Genomic DNA, 6,398 nt, shown 5'->3' with positions numbered 1-6,398 from the left:
CTCAACCACATCACTAACCCTAGCCGCAACCCTAACCCTAGCCTCAACCCTAACCCTAACCCTAGCCTCAACCCTAACCCTAACCCTAGCCTCAACCCTAATCCTAACCCTAGCCTCAACCACATCACTAACCCTAGCCTCAACCCTAAACCAAACTCTAGCCTCAACCCTAACCCTAACCCTCAACCCTAACCCTAACTCTAGCCTCAACCACATCACTAACGCTAGCCTCAACCCTAACCCTAACCCTAACCCTAACCCTCAAACACAAACCTAACCCTAGCCTCAAGCCTAACCCTAACCCTCAACCACAAACCTAATCCTAGCCTCAACCACAAACCTAACCCTAGCCTCAACCCTAACCCTAACCCTATCCTCAACCACATCACTAACCCTAGCCTCAACCCTAACCCTAACCCTAGCCTCAACCCTAACCCTAACCCTAGCCTCAACCACATCACTAACCCTAGCCTCAACCCTAACCCTAACCCTAGCCTCAACCACATCACTAACCCTAGCCTCAACCCTAACCCTAACCCTAATCCTAGCCTCAACTCTAACCCTAACCCTAACCCTCAACCACAAACCTAACCCTAGCCTCAACCCTAACCCTAACCCCAACCCTAGCCCTAGCCCTAGCCTCAACCACAAACCTAGCCTCAACCACATCACTAACCCTAACCCACATCACTAACCCTAGCCTCAACCCTAACCCCAACCCTAACCCTAACCCTAGTCTCAACCCTAACCCTAACCCTAACCCTAGCCTCAACCACATCACTAACCCTAACCCACATCACTAACCCTCAACCCTAACCCCAACCCTAACCCTAACCCTAACTCTAGCCTCAACCCTAACCCTAACCCTAGCCTCAACCACATCACTAACCCTAACCCACATCACTAACCCTAGCCTCAACCCTAGCCTCAACCCTAACCCTAACCCTAACCCTAAACCTCAACCACAACTACAACTACAACCCTAACCCTAACCCTAAACCTCAACCACAACTAAACCTACAACCACAACCCTAACCCTAACCCTAAACCTCAACCACAACCCTAACCCTAACCCTAAATCTCAACCACAACCCTATCCCTAACCCTAACCCTAACCTTAGCTTCATGTCTACTACCCAGTTCAACCCTAACCCTAACCCTAAACCTCAACCACAACTACAACCACAACCCTAACCCTAACCCTAAACCTCAACCACAACTACAACCACAACCCTAACCCTAACCCTAGCCTCAACCACATCACTAACCCTAGACTCAAGCAGATCACTAACCCTAGCCTCAACCCTAACCCTAACCCTAGCCTCAACCCTAACCCTAACCCTAACCCCAACCCTAACCCTAGCCTCAACCACATCACTAACCCTAGCCTCAACCACATCACTAACCCTAGCCGCAACCCTAACCCTAACCCTAGCCTCAACCCTAACCCTAACCCTAGCCTCAACCCTAACCCTAACCCTAACCCTAGCCTCAACCCTAATCCTAACCCTAGCCTCAACCACATCACTAACCCTAGCCTCAACCCTAAACCTAAACCTAACTCTAGCCTCAACCCTAACCCTAACCCTCAACCCTAATCCTGACCCTAGCCTCAACCCTAACCCTAACTCCAGCCTCAACCACATCACTAACGCTAGCCTCAACCCTAACCCTAACCCTCAAACACAAACCTAACCCTAGCCTCAAGCCTAACCCTAACCCTCAACCACAAACCTAAACCTAGCCTCAAGCACAAACCTAACCCTAGCCTCAACCCTAACCCTAACCCTAGCCTCAACCACATCACTAACCCTAGCCTCAACCCTAACCCTAACCCTAATACTAGCCTCAACTCTAACCCTAACCCTAACCCTCAACCACAAACCTAACCCTAGCCTCAACCCTAACCCTAACCCTAACCCTAAACCCAACCCTAGCCCTAGCCTCAACCACAAACCTAGCCTCAACCACATCACTAACCCTAACCCACATCACTAACCCTAGCCTCAACCCTAACCCCAACCCTAACCCTAACCCTAGTCTCAACCCTAACCCTAACCCTAACCCTAGCCTCAACCACATCACTAACCCTAACCCACATCACTAACCCTCAACCCTAACCCCAACCCTAACCCTAACCCTAACTCTAGCCTCAACCCTAACCCTAACCCTAGCCTCAACCACATCACTAACTAACCCACATCACTAACCCTAGCCTCAACCCTAGCCTCAACCCTAACCCTAACCCTAACCCTAAACCTCAACCACAACTACAACTACAACTACAACCCTAACCCTAACCCTAAACCTCAACCACAACTAAACCTACAACCACAACCCTAACCCTAACCCTAAACCTCAACCACAACCCTAACCCTAACCCTAAATCTCAACCACAACCCTAACCCTAACCCTAACCCTAACCCTAACCCTAACCCTAACCCTAACCTTAGCTTCATGTCTACTACCCAGTTCAACCCTAACTTTAACCCTAAACCTCAACCTCAACCACAACTACAACTCCAACCACAACCCTAACCCTAACCCACAACCCTAACCCTAACCCTAAACCTCAACCGCAACCCTAACCCTAACCCTAAACCTCAACCACAACCCTAACCCTAACCCTAACCCTAACCTTAGCTTCATGTCTACTACCCAGTTCAACCCAAACCAAATCCAACCCTATTCCTGCAGCCACAACCCTAACCCTAACCCTAACCCTAACCCTAACCCTAACCATACCCCTAACCCTTACCACATCCAACCCTATTCCTGCAGCCATATTCTACCCCTTTATTATGTGTAACTTAGCCCTCTGCTCTGACATTCTGCGGTTTCATTCTCAATTCTAAAAACGAGATTCTAAAATGGGTGTTTCAAGCACTGAATGCTGATTGGCTGACAGCCGTGGTATATCAGACCGTATACCACGGTTATGACAAAACATGTATATTTACAACTCTAATTATGTTGGTAACCAGTTTGTAACAGCAATAAGCCACCTCGGGGGTTGTGGTATATTGGCCATATACCAACAAACTCCTCAGGCCTTATTGGACAAAACTTGGTGTGATAGTGAGATACCATTTTTTTTTATTCTGAACTCACCAGAATGCAGGGAAAGACAGTGAGCGAGTGAAAGCAAGTGAGAGAGAGAGAGAGCAAGATAGAGAGAGAGAGAGACAGCGAGAGAGAGAGAGACAGCGAGAGAGAGAGAGACAGCTAGAGAGAGAGAGAGAGACAGCGAGAGAGAGAGAGAGACAGCGAGAGAGAGAGAGAGTGACAGCGAGAGAGAGAGACAGCGAGAGAGAGAGAGAGAGAGAAAGAGAGACAGCAAGCCAGAGAGAGAGCAAGAGAGAGAGAGCGAGAGAGAGAGAGAGAGCGAGAGAGAGAGAGAGACAGCGAGAGAGAGAGACAGCGAGAGAGAGAGAGACAGCGAGAGAGAGAGAGAGAGACAGCGAGAGAGAGAGAGAGAGAGAGAGAGAGAGAGAGAGAGACAGCAAGCCAGAGAGAGAGCGAGAGTGAGAGAGAGAGTGAGAGAGAGCGAGAGCAAGAGCGAGAGCGAGAGCGAGAGCGAGAGAGAGAGAGATTGAGAGAGAGAGAGAGAGAGAGCTAGAACTAAGCATGTTTAAGTGGTCTTATGATGGTGAATTTAATTTAATAACCTACAAATAAAACCTCATTTTTCTGTATACATTTATGAAAGTAAATAAATATGTTGTTTTTCGCATCAATTCAATGTCTCCATCCTCCCTAACAAGGCCTCTAGAAATACTAGTACAGTCTGTGCAGGGCAGGATTTTGTTTCATCAAAGCATCAACACACTTTACAGCTAATTGAAATGTTGTTTTTGTGCCCCTCGGCCAATCAGAAAGCTGATAGAGGACCTTATTACTGATCAATGTGTTTTTTTTCATTTTTTCTGACCCTGTTTTTCTGACTCGTGTCATTTCTGTCATGTCTGTAATTCAGGTTGAGACAGAGGTAAAAGAGACCTTGGCCTCAGCGTGACTCCCTGATAAAACACAGGTTCAATAAAATAACCAGGGTCTTGATGGTGATTGGTTGGTTTGTTGAATCAGGCGTGGTATAGACAGTATAGAGGTGTTCCTGTTCCTCTTATAGAATATCAGATCAACAGTATAGAGGTGTTGTTGTTCCTAAATATAAACAGTACAGGCACCTATTTCAGTCCAAGTCAAACGTGGGCTAGTATGGAACTAAACCCTGCACTCCCTGCCCTGGTAACTCTACATCTGCAGAGGATGTAGTTGCTATATAAATCCACATGGGTGAGACAGTGGTTTGTGTTGACGTCACTCTCATATTCCAAACTACCACAAGGAGATGTTGCTGATGTGTGAGAAGAATGATAGTATCTTAGAGTTTGTTTATCTTACGCCACTAAAATACATAACTCTGTTGTTCATCAATGAGGCAGTTGGGACTGAGGGACTAACTCTGGTCTGTTGTTCATCAACGAGGCAGTTGGGACTGAGGGACTAACTCTGGTCTGTTGTTCATCAACGAGGCAGTTGGGACTGAGGGACTAACTCTGGTCTGTTGTTCATCAAGGAGGCAGTTGGGACTGAGGGACTAACTCTGGTCTGTTGTTCATCAACGAGGCAGTTGGGACTGAGGGACTAACTCTGGTCTGTTGTTCATCAACGAGGCAGTTGGGACTGAGGGACTAACTCTGGTCTGTTGTTCATCAATGAGGCAGTTGGGACTGAGGGACTAACTCTGGTCTGTTGTTCATCAATGAGGCAGTTGGAAGTAGTAGAGTCAAAAGTAGATTATGAGGACGCACATTGAGAGACGAAGGGGACTTTTCCCACCAGCAATCCATATTTATAGCTCAACTAGCCAAAACCTACATCTGACCCTCACTTGAACACTAACCCTTAACCCTTAACCCAAAACTCTAACCCTTAATTCTTAACCTTAACCCTAGACTATCACAGGGCCTTATCCCCTGAACGGGACATTAGACTATCGCAGGGCCTTATCTCCTGAACAGGACACTAGACTATCACAGGGCCTTATCTCCTGAACAGGACACTAGACTATCACAGGGCCTTATCCCAAATCCTGTACAGGGAATAGGGTGCTTTTTGGGATGCAAACAGACTACATACTTTATGCAGGGCTTTGAGGGCCACTTTACGTTTATCCTGGGGATGGAAAGATATGAGAAATACCCCTCCCTGTAGAATGTATTCATACCCCTTGATTTATTCCACACGTTGTTGTGTTACAGCCTCAATTCACTCATCAACACAATACCCTATAATACCCTATAATACCCTATAATACCCTATAATACCCTATAATGACAAAGTGTTGTTTTTTATTTTTTATTTTAGCAAATGTGTTGAAAATGAAATACAGAAATATATATATGTGCATTCACAACTCTGAGTCAATAGATGTTAGACTCACCTTTGGTAGTGATTACAGCTGTGAATCTTTCTGGGTGAGTCTCTAAGAGCTGTGAGTCCTTCTGGGTGAGTCTAAGAGCTGTGAGTCTTTTTGGGTGAGTCTCTAAGAGCTGGGAGTCTCTAAGAGCTGTGAGTCCTTCTGGGTGAGTCTAAGAGCTGTGAGTCTTTTTGGGTGAGTCTCTAAGAGCTGGGAGTCTCTAAGAGCTGTGAATCTTTCTGGGTGAGTCTAAGAGCTGTGAGTCTTTCTGGGTGAGTCTAAGAGCTGTGAGTCTTTTTGGGTGAGTCTCTAAGAGCTGTGAGTCCTTCTGGGTGAGTCTCTAAGAGCTGTGAGTCCTTCTGGGTGAGTCTCTAAGAGCTGTGAGTCCTTCTGTGTGAGTCTCTAAGAGCTGTGAGTCCTTCTGGGTGAGTCTAAGAGCTGTGAATCCTTCTGGGTGAGTCTCTAAGAGCTGTGAGTCCTTCTGGGTGAGTCTCTAAGAGCTGTGAGTCCTTCTGGGTGAGTCTAAGAGCTGTGAGTCCTTCTAGGTGAGTCTCTAAGAGCTGTGAGTCCTTCTGGGTGAGTCTCTAAGAGCTGTGAGTCCTTCTGGGTTAGTCTCTAAGAGATTTACACACCTGGATTGTACAATATTTGCACATTATTATTTTTCAAGCTCTGTCGAGTTAGTTGTTGATCTTTGCCAGACAGCTATTTTGAAGTCTTGCCATAGATTTTCAAGAAGATTTAATTCAAAACTGTAACTCATCTGTAACATTCACTGTCTTATTGGTAAACAACTCCAGTGTATATTTGGCCTTGTGTTCTAGGTTATTGTCCTGCCGATAGGCGAATTCATCTCCCAGGTTTTCCTCTAGGATTTTCTCATTAGTTAGCTCCATTCTGTTTATTTTTTTATCCTGAAAAACTCCCCAGTCCTTAATGATTACAAGCATACTGTCGTGTCTTTGGCATCATTAAA

This window comes from Oncorhynchus kisutch, unplaced genomic scaffold, assembly GCF_002021735.2.
Source record: "Oncorhynchus kisutch isolate 150728-3 unplaced genomic scaffold, Okis_V2 scaffold3306, whole genome shotgun sequence".
Lineage (NCBI taxonomy): Eukaryota > Metazoa > Chordata > Actinopteri > Salmoniformes > Salmonidae > Oncorhynchus > Oncorhynchus kisutch.
Note: the sequence above shows the minus strand (reverse complement) of the source record.